This window comes from Mesoplodon mirus (assembly GCF_964341445.2).
Source record: "Mesoplodon mirus genome assembly, chromosome: 17".
Taxonomy (NCBI): Eukaryota; Metazoa; Chordata; class Mammalia; order Artiodactyla; family Ziphiidae; genus Mesoplodon; species Mesoplodon mirus.
In genome coordinates, this window is record NC_138993.1 from 66,871,709 (window position 1) to 66,891,384 (window position 19,676).

The 19,676-nt window shown below is 48.4% G+C and overlaps 1 protein-coding gene across 2 annotated transcripts in view; it reads right to left on the bottom strand.

The window, feature by feature from the left end:
- The window catches only part of STK24 (serine/threonine kinase 24), a 104,942-nt gene that overhangs the window by 39,450 nt on the left and 45,816 nt on the right, over window positions 1-19,676 (bottom strand). The gene's annotated exons all lie outside the window — the stretch shown is intronic.

The window sequence follows — 19,676 nt, forward strand, 5'->3', positions numbered from 1 at the left end:
AGAGATGCAGGATGCCGGATGGGCTGTAGCTGCCAGTTCTCCGTGCGACCAAAGCCGGTGACTCAACAACTGAGCGCCCATGGACTCTGTGTCCCCGGGACGGGCTCTGCCCTGGGCCACCACTGGTGCTCCCCTCTGCGTGTGGACCGACAATCTGGCCGCTCTCCACAAAATAAAAAAAACAATCCAGCATCTGGTAAACTGCCCCTCAAAGGAAGTTTTGAAGAGCTGCGCGTCTGATCACGTTTATGAAAACGTGCGTGAATTTCTTCCCTTTTCAGAGACTCTACCTTCTCATATTCACGTCACTTACGTAGAAGCATAAACCCCAAACCCATTTTCTTTAGACAGTATAGCAAATTAATTGGGGCCGACAAAAAGCGAACATAGAAAGCAGCAGCATGGACGCAGGGCAGATATTTGGAAGGAACTCTGAAATCAACTGTGTTTAAAAAGAACAAGCCAAGGGCTTCCCTGGTGGCGCAGTGGTTGAGAGTCCGCCTGCCTATGCAGGGGACACGGGTTCGTGCCCCGGTCCGGGAAGATCCCACATGCCGCGGAGCAGCGAGGCCCATGAGCCATGGCCGCTGAGCCTGCGCGTCCGGAGCCTGTGCTCCGCAACGGGAGAGGCCACAACAGTGAGAGGCCCGCGTACCTCAAAAAAAAAAAAAAAAAAAAAAAAAAAGAACAAGCCAAAAACCTAAGAAAACCACCCAGCGGAATCACACACAGACGATAAAATGGACGAATCGTACCGTTTCCTGGTTCACATCCCACTCTCCCCGCCAAGCTTTAATACACTTAGAGTCTAACGGCGTGAGGTCGAGCGTTTCTAGAAGCAGCAGCATCTTCCAGATTCCTCCCGTCTCGGGAGGCAGGTGGCCCGTGTACCTAGAATGATGCGTCACGGTCCCCGAAGCCCAGATCTGGAGCAAGCGCCGGAGGCGGAGCTCCCCGGCCCGCCAGCCCCTCGGCCTCGGCCCGCACTTCTGCGGCCCCCAACGCCCGGGCGAGAGCGGGGCGGGCCGCTCTGTCCTCGGTCCCCCCGGGAGAAGCCCACGGGGCAGGCCCGGGAAGGCTTCTCCCACAGCAACCTCGGTCCCTCGGTGAGGCCAGCTGCTTGCGGGAGCGGGCTGCGCAGACATGGGCCGTCACCGGCCCCGGCAGGGACCGCCCGCCTGCTAGACGGCGCGCAGGGGCCTCCAGGCCCGGGCGGCAGGGGGAGCCCCGTGGAGGGAGGCTCTGTGGGCCCCTCCTGGGCTGCCACCCAACACCCCGTCGGGGTAGGAGGGACGGCCCGCTCCCAGCCCACCCGCCCCTGCTCTCCTGCCACTGGACAGGAAGGGGAGGAAAAGGAGGGACGGGAGGTAAACCACCCCTGAGAGCCGCTGGTGAAGCGCGGGCCGGTGACTCTTGTTTCCGGATTTTCCGTCTCTCAGAGACCACGGGTGATTTCACCAGGGCCTTCGACACGGCTCCCTCAAGACAGCTTCAAACAAAGGCTTAACGTTCCTGACGTGTTCACCCCTTTAAAGCCTCAACACGTCTCTAAGGCATCTGTGTGCGTGGCCTGCAGGGAGGGGACCCTGCACGTCGGGCATTTAAATCGGGTTGTTCACAAACACAGTCCGGCCACAGCCCCGAGATCCCCGTTCAGGGGTGGGACGGGGCACGGGCAGGTTTTAAAGCCCCCTGCGTGCTCCGGCTCTAAGTTATTACTGCCTCTGGATTAAATAAGCACCTTCTGATCAATCCCTTCCTAATGGGAACACTTGTGACGCACGCAGACCTGGCTCATGAGAGGGAAGAAGTCCCTGCGCTGCAGGTTGAATGTGAAGCTGCCAGGGGACGTTCTAGGGGGACCGTCCCGGCAGGCGCTTCTCTAAGTGGATCTGAGGCCTAGGGAGAGTCCAGGCAAGGCACTGAGATTTGGAAGCTTGGGCAGTAGTGAAGACCCTGGACTGGATGAGTGTGCAAAAGGACAAGCAGGAAAAGGAAGCCAAGCACTAACAGTAACCAAGGAAAAGAAAGGCGAATGAGACACTAGAAATTCCCGTCAGAGGAAGGCTGTCTCGTTCCCCAGACCTGAGGGCCCATGGCTGCATTCCACCCCAAACAAAGCGGCTTATTAACCTTCGAGTGTTCATTAAATGAACAAAAAGTGAACCACACCCCACCTGGGGCAGAGAAAATCTTAGAAACATCTTTAGCAAGCTTTTACGAAAAGTCAAGACAAAAAGATTTTAGGGAAATGTGGTATTAATCACACACACCCCACCACCAAGCCCCCAACGATTTCCGTTAGGATTTTACACCTACCATAGGCTTCAGCGCTTGTGATCTTTGTGTTTCCTATGGAACAAGACACGCACAAATACTTTTACAGCTTATTTTCTCTCAAATCCCACAGTTTCACTCAGAAAACTATCTACTGAAAAATAAAACTGTTTAAAACATTAACATGCTATTTCAGTAATTGCCTTTTGTATCATGCTTCATGGTCCTTTGTCAATTTATCCAGTTTCTAAACCACCAACATTGAAAAGAATGCTTTTCTAAAGACGGCATACTAGCAGGAGACCCACAGAAAGCTGTTACTTGGTGCTAACTTGGCATCTCCGGACTTATGTTCTTAACCACAATGGATGCCTTCTAAGGCTCATCTTCCCAAGTGCTGACAAGAGAAGCTACTTCCAGAGGGATCCGCTTGGGGATTTTATAGAATTTAAATATACCATGAGAGAGAGAGACACAGAGAGAAAGAAGGGTCTCACAAAGAAACAGATTTAGGAAATGCCACATACTGAACTTCCCTTCAAGGCTGAGAAGCTCTGAGAATACTGTAATGCAAACCTACTAGACCCAACGTGTCCAAACATCTCATCAAGTAGCACCTACTAACATCTTCAAGAAGGGGGCTCATCCAGAAACACTCCCTTAGCTCGAACCCACCTTCAGAGCCTTCCAGCAGGTAGAGAGCGGCTCTCCAGTCAGTGTGAGACCCTCCCCCATCCACCCCACCCCCGCCAATCCGCGGAGCCCAATTATGTGCCAATTATGTGATAAAAGTGAGATTCAGCGTACAGACAAAGACTGAATAGGCCCGCATACAGTGTGAAGGATATTGGTGGCAAATTTCATTATTCAGACTCATGAGATCCATGGGATGCTCACATTTTTTGATGACACGTCTAGACTTTCACAGTCACACACCTCAACGTCCTCTAGTGCCCACACCTTTTCTTACCACACACAATGAGTAAAACATGCATATCCATGTCAGACTAGCCAAGATACCGTCTTTCTAGAAAGAGTCTGGTGACTCAAGTTATTGCTTAAAGTTTGAAATGAGAATACAAAAAAAAAAAAAAGAGAGAGAGAGAAAGGGAACCTACAACAGAGGGCTCCAACAATGCTCATATCCCATCATTCACACCTCTTACATGTGGTTTGAAACTCTCGAGTCTCTGATTAACCAAAGTGACGAAACACAGTTCGATTTTCAGGAACCGGGGTGGGGTTCACGTGCACAGCCTCGCAGGAGTCCCCGAAGTGGCCGGCCAGGAGCAGGGCCCCATGGGGAGCTGCAAAGAACCTGCACGCGCCCTCCTCCCGCCCCCCGGAGGCCCCTCCTCCTACTCAGCAGCAAGGGGGTGGCGAGGGGGGCGCTGGGAACGGCCGAGAGAGGCAGGGAGAGACTTGGACCGCAAAGAGGCGAAGCCCGCCTCTGTGCAACGTTCCCGGTGTCATTTTTTTTTTCTTTTTTTGGAGCAGATACCACACTACCTCTATAACAAACTAGGAGAACTCAGTGCATGTAGACAATTGCCTGCTGGGGTCGAATACAGTTCAAACTGAGTTACCTGACCTTGAACAACACTCCTCTCTGGCCTTGCGCTGAGACCGGCACACACAGGAGTCACATGTGCTGGCGCCCACCTTGTGTGGCTTTCCCTTGCCCCTCCTTCAGTCAGGCGTCTGTATGACGACAACCCCCCTGCTATCTCCCTCCTCCTGGACTGGGGCCCCGGCCACCGGAGCACTTACTCGGGGTGATACCTGCCTGGTTCTGCATCTCCTTCCGTCACCAACCACAGAAGGTCCCAGTGCAGAGCCCACCCCTGCAGCCCTGGCCCAAGGGAGGCGTGCGACACGGCAGCGGGGGGACAGCGGACGCGAGGGCCCGGGACCTTAGAACCTGGGCCTTAGCATCACGGGAGAGGACGCCCGTCGGACACAAAGGAACAACACAGTCAGGACGTGCTGCGGCAGGGAGAGGCAGCGCTCAGAATCCCCAGGACTTTCTGCACACGCGCAAAAGCCCACGAGCAGGTTTTAAAAAGCAAACACCTGTGGGCTTGCCTGTGGGGAAAGACACTTCAAATCCCAAGTCATTAAGGGCTCACACACCTCACTGAGTATGTTGGAAACATTTTCCGCTCGGTTTTTTTCAGTATGGCACAAGCGAACACTAGTTAAATGTGCTCTAGGGGGCTTCCCCGGTGGCGCAGTGGCTGAGAGCCCGCCTGCCGGTGCAGGGGATGCGGGTTCGTGCCCCGGTCCGGGAAGATCCCACATGCCGCAGAGCGGCTGGGCCCGTGAGCCATGGCCGCTGAGCCTGCGCGTCCGGAGCCTGTGCTCCGCAACGGGAGAGGCCACAGCAGTGAGAGGCCCGCGTACCGCTAAAAAAAAAAAAAAAAAAAAATGTGCTCTAGGGGGGCCAGTCTTAAACCCAACTGCCAAAGATCCCCGTTTACCCAGAGTGCTTTTTAGAAACAAGGTAAAGGCGGACACAACCCTGCACACTTGTGGTGCACGCAGGAGGGCCAAGAGACCCAATCATCATTTGCTCAAAGAAGACAGCAGAAAGTCAGGCTAAGAACGTGCCACTCCTGTTGACAGTGACTCCGATGGACCAGTTCTAATTTCCCGAATGTCAAACGGAGGCAGAAACTTGATTAAAACGAGAAAAAGTAACATCAAACTTGGTTCGCTATTAAACCAAGAAGCAAAGCTGGAATTAAATTCACTTAATAACCTCGAGTTCATAACCTCCTGCTCTCACATGGAAGCTGGGTTGGTACTGGCTCCCTTTCATTAAAGCTGCTGCTGCTTCGGTCAGACAGTCCACGAATGAAAGAGAAAGGGGTTGCAGGTGGCTTAATGCACCTCTTAGAAAGTAAACACAATATGCGTGCGGGACCCGGAAAGTAAAAGAACATGTAAGAACCAGGAGATGATCTTCCCAATACTTTTTCCACACTAGCCAGAGCGAGCGCAGCTCCTAAGTGTGCCCGGGAGCTTAGGAAGGAGACCCTTCCAACAGTCAGAAAGATGATCTTAACGGGGTTGGAATAAATTACCTGCCCCACCCCCGCTCAAAAGTTAACAACGAAGATGTTTCCTTTCTTAAAAACGTGCACAAGTTGTCACAGAGGAAATGTCCGCGGGGAGGCGCCTCCCTGTCCCTCGTGACATGAGTCACCCCCTGCAGTGACTCCCACTGACCAGAGCTCCCAGCAGCCCCTCCACGCAGCACCTCGTGCTCCAGGACACAGCCCTGCGAAAACCAGGCCCCTGAGACCTCGCAACCCCGCACAGCCAGCAATCCTGCAACGCCCACTGGCTCACCCGGCTCGTCACGGTCAGAAGGGGAGAAGTGAGGTCCATCAGCAAAGCCAGAAAGATCACACTCGGGTTAAAACCCATTTCTCTCAGCAGCCATACCTCCCCTTCCAAAGTGTTACATTCAACCAGTATCAGTGAAACTTGACTCCCAGCACCTTTTCCCAGGGAGACAAGTGAAAATTTCTCCTCTTTTCAACCGGAAACCTAAGCTCTTAAAGACCAAAACCAAAACAACAACAAAACTTTGCGAGGAAATACACTAATATTTTCTGCTGCATCTACTCCGTGAAGAGTAAAGCCAATACAGCAGGAGGACACAGGCTCTGCCGGCAGCAACCAAGCCGATCCAGGGCTGCAGTCCATTCCTAGGGAGACCAGGAGTTCTGGTCTGCCGTGCCTTCCCTGGGTCAAGATCTGGAGCAACACCTTCTAGAATCTGAGAGCCTGGTCTCTCATTTGCACACGCTGGCTCCAGACTCAGGCGGGGGACCCACCACAACAGCTGAGAGCAGCCCCGTCAACAGTGTCCCCCCCACATCAGGCAAGAAGGGAAACAGACTCTGTGCAAACTTGTCCCCAAGGCAACAGCGGCTCACAGTGACCAGAGTTAAGCCCGACGTGTGGTGAACTACAGACACAGAACCACAAAGGGCCGACCATGAGTTCACAAGCACCATCTCAGGGGAATCCCTGTCCTCAACCGGAGAAAGCTGCCACGGCTGCCTTGCACTCCACTCATTCCTGTGCCCCGTGGAAACAGGGTTACTTGTTACCTGCTGAGGCAGAACCCTAGCCCTGGCTGGAAACAAGAGCGAAAGCCTCGGGGCCTCTGACACACGTGCACGAGGTGTGGATGGGGGCAACGCTCGGGCTGACCAGGAGGGCGCACGTCTGCCTGGGCGGTACCGACAGCAGCTTACCTCCGCGGAAGTCTGTCCATGTTGGGGGCATGTGCCCACTGTCCATCGGGCTGCCATCCCTTTGAGGAGAGGGAGACATGGATGGGAACCAAAGGATCCTCTAAAGGCAAGTTCTTACCGCAAGCTGGCCCAAAGGTCCCTGCAATCCAAGAAATCACTGTGGTGTTGCATTTGGCATACTTATGCCCCTTTTCTTCTAGGGACAAGTCTGTCAGCCTCTGAGTGGATCTCCGCTTTCAGAACGCAAAGCGTCCAGAAATACAGCTCCACCTAGGTAAGGAATACAGGAGATGGGAGAAGGGCAAGGGGTCTTCAAGGCACACCCTGGTGCAGAAAGCGAGCGTAAGAGCATTTCCTTCTCAAAAAAGAGCCAGAAATCAATTGTTACTTTTAAAGAACCAACGTTTTCTAACAAATACTTCAACACAAGCAAACTCCACCTCTTCACACCTGTTTAAAAAATGTGACCAATGATGACTCCAAAATCTACACGGCACTCTATACCAGCCCTAGCTAAAAGCAAAGGAAAAGGCTTCTATACGAACAAAAAAATGTGGGTGATTAGCTTCTATAAGCACTGGTCTATAATCAGCCTCGCCATTGGCCTAGCTACGCTGACTCCCGTTTATAATGACAGGGAAAATTCATTAGATCGAATTGAAGCATGTCATCAGAAAGTCAATCTCACACTAAGTCAACAAAAAATCATCAAAGTCCAGGAAACTAAGTGAAATACCTAATCCAGTGTAACAAATGCTTGGTCTACTTAACAGGTTACATAAATTGCTTTTAGCAATTCAACCTGCAGCAAGCCAACCACCACCCAATGCCAAAACATCAATACTTCCCGACGAACTGCACAGCCAGCAAAGCTGTCTGTATAGGTTCTACAGTATCACAATTTCCTTCTTTTCAAAAAATGCCTCTTTCCTTCCAAGAAATACCTGAAGATATTTGATACTTGCCACCGCAGTAATGCGAATAACAGAAATCAGAACACTCTATTTAGTCACCTGTGCATCAGGCGTACAAAGAAAGGAGGCGTTTCACAGGCGACCACAGAAGCATCCTCAGCTGAGGAACAAGACAGGCAGCGCCAACAGGACAGCTACGGGACCACAAAACCAAAGCGGGGTTCTTGGCAGAGACTGGGTGCAAGCAGAGGTGTGGGAGGGACGGGGCCGGCCTGCAGGGCTGGTGGGACGGCGGCTCTGGCCGCTGAGGCAGCTCCAGGGCCGCGAGGAAAGCCAGGTGCCCGGCACCACCGGGGACTCTACGGCATCGGCTAGGCTTCTGGTCTCCGTCAGAGGAGCCACGGCTCCTGGAACAAATGCAAATTCATGCGTCCGACACACATGAGCTACAGAGTGAACATCAGCTCTGCGTTAGAGAGCGAATAAAACAATTTCCACGTGCCAGGCAAGAATTTCTCCCGTTGGACTACCTGGGACATAAGGTGGCAGTATATCAAAATTCCACACTGGGACAGTGTGGCCCTCTGAAGACGACATCTTCCAGCCTCAGAACCACGGCAGGCGTGACACGGTGACCCCGGGCCAGGAGCCCGCAGGTCCCCCATCGGGCTAACCTGCTCACACTTCTGGTGGGCACTGCACGGCTGCGTGCGAAGGGAACGCGGATGCGCGAGCCGATGCCCTATTCCACAGAACGGTGGTGGCGGACGGCGGACGCTGCAACACCGGCCACGGCAGCTATCGAGGGCGGGACCCACGGAAGCCTCCCTGTCCAGCCCTCTCCCTTCTCGGGCCCCTGGCCCTGGGACTCTGGGAAGCCCGCGCTGCTTCCAGCCCCCGAGGAAAATCCTGCTTGGTGGGAGCCAACAAGGTGGCCTCTCCGTGCCACGGTTTTCGGCTCTAGAGGACTAGAGGTGGGGGCCAGGGGCCTCCAACGCCCTTTCCCGCTCTAACAGCCTGGGATTCCAAATTCTCTGCACGAGAAGTGTTTCACGAAACGGCAAGCTAAGCTGAATCAGATGGATAAGAACTTAAAAGACCAAGGCATCCGATCTCTCTCTTTTGCAGGTAAGGACACAGCTCCGACAGCAGGCGACCAGCCACACTGCTGGCTTAACTCAGAGCCGAGACCGCATCTTCAGAGGTAGGCAGACCATCTCCAGATCTCGAACTTGGGGTCAGAATGGCTAGAAAATACGGAGAAGTGACGGATACGGTACAAAGCAAACCATCGCCCAGCACCCCCCCGCCCCTTTCTAACTAGGCTTCATCTCCAGCTTGTTTATGATTTTTCCCAAAACCAAATCCGCAGACGTCTCCCCCCGATCCCCAAACTTGTTTCCAGTCAAACTGGAGCTGCATTATCCCACCAACCTACCTGGCCCAAAACGCGGAGGGAAGGTACCAAAGTGGAACTTATCACCAATGTATGAAGAAGATTTAACAGGACAGTAAATTCAGAGCCATCAAGAGCTGTGTGCTCACCAAGGCTGTCCAAGCCACTGGAGCCCCCCCTCTTCCCATGGCCTCCTGCCACTTACGGTGCTCCTGTTTGTCTCGGACCGACCCCAGCAAAGGGAGAAACAATTCCATGTTGCACACACAGAAACGAGGACCACACAGGGCCTCTCCCAGCTGCCACCTGAGAGGCTCTGAGGCATCAACCCACAAGCCATCCCTTCCCGCCGGTTCCAAAACACAAACGTCTCCTCAACTCAACACACAAGCCAGCGCACGATGTTCTCAGCTGTCACTTTGAGCCGCGTCAGTCCTCCACCCCAGAACCCAGAGAAAGTTTAGGAGCCGAGATGCAGAACTGCCAGCCCAGAAGTGAGTCAATACTCGATGACCAACTGAACAACCAGCTAAAATGCTGCCTCAGCATCCTTCCTAACCCATGACCGGGAAAGAAGTACTGGGGAGGGAATCGGCGATGGGAACCCTGTCCAAGGCCAGGTCAGGTTCTATTTTCCTGTTCTATCTGTGAGCACCATGCAGAACTCAAGAGAACAAAGCCGACATGGAACGGAAGGGGACTGGACAGCTCTCAGCTAATAAAGCAGCCCTCTGAGCCTCCTGGCAACAGCAGCTAGAGAAGACTTTCCCTGCTCCATGAAACCAATTTTTTTTTCTTAGAAATTAGAAAGGGCGCACTTTAGGTCTGGCTAATTGCCATCTACTTACATCAAGACTGAAAGAGAAAAATCACATAACTGTCTTTAAAATAATAGGAAAGGACTTCCCTGGTGGCGCAGTGGTTGGGAGTCTACCTGCCGATGCAGGGGGACACGGGTTCGTGCCCCGGTCCGGGAAGATCCCACATGCCGTGGAGCGGCTGGGCCTGTGAGCCATGGCCGCTAAGCCTGCGCGTCCGGAGCCTGTGCTCCGCAACAGGAGAGGCCACAACAGCGAGAGGCCCGCGTACTGCAAATAAATAAATAAATAAATAAATAAAATAAAATAAAAACAGGAAAAAAGTATGTGCTCTTGTTTGTTTGTACAAAAACAAGACAAAAAAAGTCTAACCAGGAATAGAAGCAGACTTCCTTAATGGAAAAACAAACAAAAAAGAGGCCACACATCAAAATTCTATAGCAAATACCATACTTATTAAAGAAAAATTTAAGATGCATTTCTTTAAGATCAAAAACAAGACAGGTGTATCGCTCCCGTCACTGCCAGTCAGCAGTCTAGAGGGCACGGCCAAAACGTAGGATGCAAGACGGTGATATGAATGGACGGGAGCACAAGAAACCATCATGGTTTGTAGATGTGAACATATGCATAGAAAACTAATGAGTTCAGCAAGATTGCCAGAAACGACGTGAAAAAAAAAATCATACTCATTCCCTTAAACTAAGCAATAACCAATCCGAAAATATATCTCTCAAAATAGCAATAAAAACTACGTGCCTAGGAACCAGAACGATCTTCAATTTTAAACTGTATTAAAGCTCACATAAGACAACCTAACCAGAAAACAGGCATTCATAGTCAAGGATGGGATGACTTAAGATGTTAATTCTCCTCAAAAATCAATGCTTAGGGACTTCCCTGGTGGTGCAGTGGTTAAGAATCTGCCTGCTAATGCAGGGGACACGGGTTCGATCCCTGGTCCTGGAAGATCCCACGTGCCGCGGAGCTACTAAGCCCACGTGCCACAACTACTGAGCCTGCGCTCTAGAGCCTGTGAGCCACAACTACTGAGCCCACGTGCCACAACTACTGAAGCCCACGTGCCACATCTACTGAAGCCCACGTGCCTAGAGCCCATGCTCCACAACAAGAGAAGCCACCACAGTGAGAAGCCCGCGCACCGCAACGAAGAGTAGCCCCCACTCGCCGCAGCTAGAGAAGGCCTGCGCGCATCAACGAAGACCCAACGCAGCCAAAAACAAATAAATTTAAAATAAATTTTAAAAAAATCTTCCTGGGTTGGGACATATGGTTAAAAAAAAATCAGTGTTTAAACTTCAGTACGATTTTAAACAGAAAATGTACAAACTCATTCTAAAACATGTGGAAGAACAAAAGTCTTCAAAGACCTCATGTACTTTTTAAAAGCAGCAAAATTTTTTGGATGTATGTGTGCAAAGGTGGAGACGGTTATCACTGCAGATATTACGACTTAAAACAAGGCCAAGGTAATAACAATTCACACACACACAGACCATGAATGATACTGGCCCAGGAAAATAAAACAGAAAATCCAGAAATAGGCCTAGACACATATGAGACTTTGGTATATGATATAACATCATACGCGAGTGGGGAAAATACTGTTTTATACAATAGTGTTAGGAAACTTATCTCTACATGGAGAAAAATAAAATCCCTACTTCAAACTGTATACCAGACAGATAAAAGATCTAAATGTGAAAGGCAAAATTATAAAACCAATAAAAGAAAAAAAAATTAATATATTTTTAACCTTAGGAACAAGTAGGTTCCTTAAACAGGATCCCAAAAGCAGAAATCAGAACGTAAAAACTGATGGATTTAACCAAATTAATATTAAGGATTTTTTTCAACGAGACACCTTGAAGTTAAAAGAAGTGTAACAGTCAGAGAAAATACTTGTGGTATCTAAAACTGATACAGCGTAACTTCAACATACTTATCAAACACTAAAACACAGGAAAGCCAATGGAAAACTAAAAAAATATGAACAAAATTCAACAGAGTAAGAAATCCCAAGGGCTAAGAATATATGAATAGACACTCAAACCTACTATTAATAGAAATGCAAATAAGCGTAAGAAAATACTATCTTGTACTTATGGGATTGGGAAAAGTTAAAAAGTTGTATATCAGTGTCGGCAAGGAAGTAGACAATCGAGGCCCAACATCACTAGCCATGAGGGGAATGCAAACCAAAACCGCAATGAGATACCACTTCACACCCCCTAGGGTGGCCATCATCAAAAATGCAATGAGGATGTGGAGGAATTAGAACCCTCACTCACTGCTGGTGGGAATGCAAAATGATGCAGGTGCTTTGGAAAACAGCCTGGCAGTTCCTCAAAGGGTTAAACACAGGGTTACCACGTGACCCAACAATTCCACTCCTAGGCATATACCCAAGAGAAATGAAAACATGTCTACACAAAAACTTGTACACTAATGTTCATGGCAACATTATTCCTTTATAATAGCCAAAAAGTGGAAACAGCCCAAATGTTCATCAACTGACTAATGGGTAAATTAAATGTCGTATATCCATACAATGGAATATTATTCAGCAATAAAAAGGAATGAGGTACAGACACATGCTACAACGCGGATGAACTTTTTGAAAACATTACACTAAGTGAAACGGGCCAGTCACAAAGGCCACATACTATATGATTCTGTTTACATGACATTCCAGAACAGGCAAACCTATACGGAGATAGAAAGCAGATAAGTGTTTGCCTGGGTCTGGCAAAACTGGGAGGAAATGGGGGGTGACCAGTAACAGGCAGGGGGTTTCCGCATCAGATGATGAAGATGTTCTAAAGTTCACTACGATGATGGCTACAACTCCATGAATATACTAGAAACCACTCAACAGTGCATTTTAAGTGGATGAATTGAATGGCATGTGAATTATATCTCAATAAAGCTTTTCTTTTTCAAAAAAGGGAGAAAGAAGAACCAGCAAAAAAAAACTCCCACTGGTAGTGTGAGTGTAAACGGGTGAAGCTATCCTGAACAACATGGTAGTGTAGGGGTGGGAACCGGCGTATCTGGGGGGGGCCCGCCCCAAGCCCCATCAGTCGTATTAATAAGTGTCCTACTCCAGAGTGCTGCACAAGTAAGTCATATGAAAAGATACTCAAAATCCTAAGTCATTACGGAAAATGCAAATTCAAACCCTAATGGGATACCATTACACACCTGCTAAAATGGCTAACCTGAAAAAACTGACAATACCAAGTGCTGACGGGAATGTAAACTGACACAGACACTGGAGAATTAACCCGCAGCCCTACGTCTAGGTGTTTACCCTGGGGAAATGAAAACTTACGTTCATACAAAAACTGCACATGAATGTCAATAACAACAGTATTCATCACCGCCAAAATATGGAGACAAACCAAGTGCCCTTCAACAGTCAGTACAGTAATATAATATACTATAGTACTATATATATATATATACACAATACATATTATATATTGTATATATATACAATAGTATATATACTAGGTATATACTCCTACAACAATACACCATTTGACGATAAGAAGGAACAAACATTTGAAACATGCACGGATCCCAAACACATTATGCTAACTGAAAAAAGACAGTAACAAAAGGTGTGTGATTCCATTTATATGACATTCTAGAAAAGGTAAAACCACAGGGACAGAAAACAGATTAGTGGTTGCCAGGGATTGAGGGTGTGGGGGGAGAGACGGTCAGGAGTTCTTTGGGACGTTGGGATTGTTCTGTATCCTGCGTGTGCTGGTGGTTTTAAGAATCTACATATGCGTTAAAGTGTGTAGAACTGTAAGAATGATACACCCCAGAAAGTTAATTTTACTGTGCGCAAATTTTAAATAACTATGTGGTAGGAAAACATAAACTCATACATAGTACATAAACAACGTTTTATCTACTCAAGACACACATCCAAAGACATACCACAACGTGTCCTACAAAAGAGAAGCGTGGCAGGGGTGAAGGATGAAATAATAAAAAATAATAAAACTGACCCAAACAGAAGAAGACACAGATCGACGGTGATGGTGCCACAAACTGAAAAACATGAAAACACAGCTCGACTCTCCCCTATCTGGTGTCCCTACATGGCAAGGGGGAAAAGAAATACGATGAGAAAATGACACCTGACTTAACGGGACGGGCCACTTGATTGGCTGGGCGGTCGGTTCAAAGCCCAGAGGGGCTGCAGAAAGCAGAGCTGTGCTTTAGCACCAAGAGTAACACGCCAGGCTGAAAACAACCACCAGAAACTGAAGATACACACAGGGAAAAAAAAAAAAAAGCCAGGTATCAACATCTCGCTTGGTTTTTTTTTTTTTTCCATTAATGCTACTCTGATGACCAAGGCCAAAAATGAAAAACAGGTTTGTTCTTTCTGACCTTGGTCATCCATCAGTTTTCGAGAAAACAATGCCGACTGCCAGCCATAAGGGCCTCCAGGTATACAGCTCCGCTCCCAATGTCAAGCAACGTCCTGGGGAATATTAACTCTGTAGTAAGTGCAGCGTACAGGGAGAATCACCCTTCCCGTCGAGACACCCTGCAGTGAGGGAACGTTCCCTCTCACCGTGGGGAACTGCATCCCTAGGAAAGCACACCGGTGCTGCTTTCTACTGCTTTACTCAAGGACGCCAAGTTTAGGATGAGCACTAGACAGAAAGCGTCACGGTCAATACCTAGGTGAACAATCCTCACCGTTATGTTCGGAGGACTCCTCACAGCCTTTGTTTCTATCTTACATCTGAACAAAGGTACCCCGGAGAAGCATCATTTGGATCCACTATCCCCAAAATGCCGTCTGGGGTTTCTTGTGAGCCTGGCACACAAGGCTGCACAGCTCGGAGCAAAACAAAATCACTGTCCAAGTTGGGACACATGCTACTCACAGTGCTCGCAAAGCTCACACTTGCTCTGGCCACAAAAACTGCGTGGGAGTAACCAAGGACTCTGAGACTGTTGTCTTAAATACTCTTTGGGCTATTCCAAGAACCCCCAAGGCCAGCCCTGGAAACATTGTTCCCTCTATATTCTGGGACCAAAGACCACCATCCGTTCCACAGGGCAGCGCCTTCTCAAGCAGCACTGTGAGCATCTGGGCTGGTGACTCTTTGTAGCAGGGCTGTCCCGTGCACCGCAGGACGTGTAGTGGCATCTCTGGTCCCCACCTACGGGGTGCCAGCAGCACCCCAGCCCCGCCCCGTCGTGACAACTGAAAATGTCTCCAGACACGGCCACCTGTACCTCCAGTGCAGGAGGGGACACGTGGGGCAGTCAGAAGAGGCACAGAGAGGTACCCGTACTACATTTAGGTGGCTTGGCCCCAAAGTCACGTGCTCCTGTCACAACCCCAGATCTGCCTTCTCCGTACGGCACAGCCCGCCTCTCTCCTCCGCCCTCTACACTGGGCATCTTGACCCCGGTTCAGTTCCACGTGCACGACACCATTAGTACCTGACTGTCTTCATCTCGAGGAGAATGTGCCAGGCTCTATCTTCGGGAATAGGAAAGAAGTGAATGAGACAGGACCTGTGTGCTTTCGGAAGAAGCCCTGAGGCAGAGGAGAGCCCATGCACACCAGGCACATATCTCAACTCAACTGCTTCCCAAGACCAATAACCCATCTATATTCCTCACCGTGTCTAAAACCAGAGGTCAATACAAGAGCAGGATTTGCCATGGGGCGGTCAGGAGGGAGGTGAGTGAAGATAAATTCAGACAATGTACCCTAACAGCTATGTTCATTATCACGTGGCTACACTAGTAATTCTTCTCTGAGCGATAACGAGATCATGAAATTATAATACAATATGTGCAAGGGAAGGAGTATAGTTTTGTCTGGTTTTTTCTGGATATGAAGCATAAGAGGCTGATTATATTCTATTGCCCAAGCTAGGATGCTTCCGAAAGTAAAGAGTCAGCTATTAATAGTCATGTTGGGGCAAGAAGTGAACACAGGGGGGTGGATGGTAACCTCCTGAGGAGCCTCGTTCACAAAGACACCAGCCATTTATTTTTTCACTTCTTTCCCTAAGCGTAAAATGGTTGGGATTTCTGTTTCGTCAGGAACTACTACTTTCCCTTTGGGGAAGAAAGGAAAAGGGGGAGAAAAGCAAATCAGAAGTCCAAAGAACATAACTTTAAAAAATTACCCCAAAGTATGTCTAATGTACGTAACAGACACCATAGCAGAATCATCTGTACTTACATACAACACTAAAACACATAAAGGGGCTTTCCTGTATTCATTTTCTGGTGAATCCAATTGGTAAAACTACCCTAAAAGTTTTTAGGAACTGAAGAAAAACTTACTCTTACGTCAAGGATCTGAACGCACTATTAGACAACTACTCACTAAATGGACATGTTTCCTTAATAGCGAAACTACAACAAAAATGACTAGGACAAGTAAAGGTTTGATAAACACAGTTTTGTTTTGTTTTTTGCCTTGTACCTGGTTTGCTTTTGTGAAACTGGCCTGATGTCTGAGAGTATTAAATAATTTATTATAAAAGAAAATGATAACCCTAATTTTTAGTATGCTAATAATGTTTTTACAACTCAAATTTTGAGTTATTTGGCAAAATAACTTTTCCCTTAACTTAAAATTCTTAAATTAGCACTTACTAAAAATCCCCTAATATACCAGGCACTTTACCTATCTGATCTCAATCTTTATAGTAATCCTGTAAGATAAGTATATTTATCTGCATTTTGTCCTTGAGGAAGTCAGCAGCTTGAGAAGCATCCAGACAGTTAAGTAACTGTACTAGGATCCAAAACTAAAATCCTGGCTTATAAACTCTAAGTGAATCTCAAAGTAGAGATTCTAAAAGGCAGGCAATTTCCCCAAGACAAAAAAAAAACTTAAGAGCTGTGTTGCTGAATGGAATGAGTAGCTCTTGTGAATGCTGCTTAAAAAGAAATCAGGCTCAGACGCCTCTATGGCACCTCACTGTCCACTGTTACAATCTTATCATGTCTTCACTGCCTAACTTAAAAATAAAACCAAAAAGTCTCTCTCTCTCTCTCCTGCACACCACCCCACCCTCTACGGTTTCACTGTGACACTGTAGATGGTATTTTTGCGGTAAAAAGCTCCAGTGGTATAATGGTTGGGATACGAAGGCCTCTGGTTAATATTCTAGCTGGTTTAATTTCCCCAAAATTAAACAAACTACAGCAAATGAAGTTCTTCTATGGCACGTGAGAGTCTTCAAGACCTTTCCGGCCCTCAGATTCATCAATACAAACGTAAGTTTTCACCGCTGCACTATTCCCCCTCCTCCCTGAATTGTCAGTGTTTTTGCTTTTACTATTTCGGGAAGAAACATGCTACACAGCAACTCTGTAATTCGATTAATAGCTACACAGTCAAAACTCACGCCCCTCTCCTGATCCTGAGTAACATTCAGCATATTTAGACCACTCAGCTGTTGTTTTCAATTTCTCCTTCTGGAGTACAGGATTGAAATGAAAACGTAATTATGAGATCTTCTAATGCAAATCCAGCAAAGGAGAAACCAGTTTCTGCTCATTTCCTCTTTACCCAGTCTTGCTGTGTAAAAGTCCCTTAACACAAGGTGAAATCCTGAGGCCCTCTCCCCCCATCACCACTTAAAGAACTAAGACGACCAGCTCTGAAAGCTACGGGGAGTTTTCGAAGGGCATAAAAACCACACAAAGCACAGTAATTTTCGACTTCGTGTCAAAGACCCATTCATCTCACACATCAATTTAATTTGTATCTCGCTTGACAGTTTGGACCATACTGATTAAACTTCATAAGCTACCAAGACGATGGGAAAACAGCCGCTGGCTCATGACCGAGGGGCTTCCTCTGGGCCAAGGCATCTCATGCAACTTCTCTCACACCAAGAACGGCAGAACTTCGGGTCTGGATTCTGGTCCCGCTCAACGTACGGTAGTTACTAGTACTGTTTAACAACAGCAGTCCGTGCGTTTTCATCCAATTTGACAGAAAGGCTTCAGAAATTAAGGGCAGCTTTTCATGATGGTGGGATTATTCCTGGCATTCCTGAGGCAGTCACATTTTCTGAAGGACAATCTGCCTGGTAAGATACATAAAGCACTACAGACAAAATCATCACAGCTCTTCATCCCACCTGAGGACAGTCAGTGGAGAAAGTCACCCCAGCGGTCACTCCACCCGCCTCGTGCAGAGAAAGTGGCCTTGGGAAGGACCATCTAGCTCAGCACCAAGACTGTCTGCCCTGCTGCGCAGCGCATGATTAGACGGCACTTCCCAGCCCCTCCTGGTTGGGTGTGGCCGTGTGGCCGAGCCTGGCTGGGGGCTGTGAGCAGAAACAAGGGGCCCTGTGTCCTGGCCTGGGTATACGAGAACTCCCCTCAGGGGCCTCCATTTTCACCCCCACGGTGACCGAAGGCAGCCGAGCACACCCACATGTAGAGGAAGGAAGGAAGGAAGAGCCGCAGGACAGAAGGAACCTGGGTTCCTGAGTAACTGCTTGGAGGAGAACCACCCACAGACCAGGGCTATGAGTGAGCAAGAAATAAACTTCTATCATATTGAGCCACTAAAAACCTAGGGTGTTGGGCTTCCCTGGTGGCGCGGTGGTTGAGAGTCCGCCTGCCAATGCAGGGGACACGGGTTCGTGCCCCGGTCCGGGAAGATCCCACATGCCGCGGAGCGGCTGGGCCCGTGAGCCATGGCCGCTGAGCCTGCGCGTCCGGAGCCTGTGCTCCGCAGCGGGAGAGGCCACAACAGTGAGAGGCCCGCATACCGCAGAAAAAAACCAAAAAAAACACAAAAACCTAGGGTGTTTATTCCAGCAACTGACATTAGGTTAACGAAATAAATTCACTGGCCCACTATAGAACAAGGTTAGACTGACTTGGAGTTAGCAACTCAGGAAAGACAGGACATACCAGATGGAATCTCTAGATACGTACAGTCAAGGGGACACCACGTTTGGCCACAGCAATCACCTCGCGGTGCAGTAAAAAATTCTGCTGAGGAGCCCAGGCCGAAGGAGATACCTGCGAACCACTGATCCTGAACTCCCCGGCAGTCAGATATTAGCTGATGTACGTCAGCAAGAATCTGTGAGGATCCTCCACGCTTCCTTTGCCACAACTACCGTAATTCATATTAAAATCCAACACACCACATGAAACCTAACTCTGAATTCACTATGCAACTATTCTGACGTCACTTCGCAAAGGATAACTGATACAGTAGACAGAGTTCAAGTTGAGTCTCTTCAGCTGTTGAGTTTTTCCTCAACAGAAGTTTAACATAAAGAAGACCTCTGCTTTCCCTATGGAAGTCACAGGCGCTCACCTCTTGGATCATGAATGTGACAAAGCTTACCGTGCTCCGTCTTTGCCTGGTCAAGACCCAAGCTGGATGCTCCCCCCCACTCCCTGCCCACAGTAACACTCATGGCTACCATGGGCTACCCTCTCGCCTCCTCGCTTCCACCTCAGTGGACACGTCCTCCACGACAAGGCAATGTCAGAGATAAATGTGAATAAATAAACCCAATCAATTAAGGAAGGAAATGAACACTCCCTAATGAACACTCCCTAAGTACCCACTACATGCCAGGTACTTTCACATACTCAGTTCCATTTAATCTTTACAATAACGAGGCATATACCATAATTTTCCATTTTACAAATGAGGAAGTTAAAGAAGTTTAAAAAAACTCAAAGTCCAGGACAACTGACTCCGAAACTTATCCTTCCCCTTTCAAAATGCTGCATTTGACCTCTGACATACTGCCATTCTTCAGGCAATTGAAAAAAACATAGAATTACCGTCCAATTTTTATTTCCTTTAAATATTCCTTTTAGTGAATCAACAGTTCTCGAATGTTCCATCCTCCCACTTACACCGTATGATTACATTTCCACAAAATCAAAGCCTGCACCAGCCCTCTGACACCAGAACACGTGGAGGGCT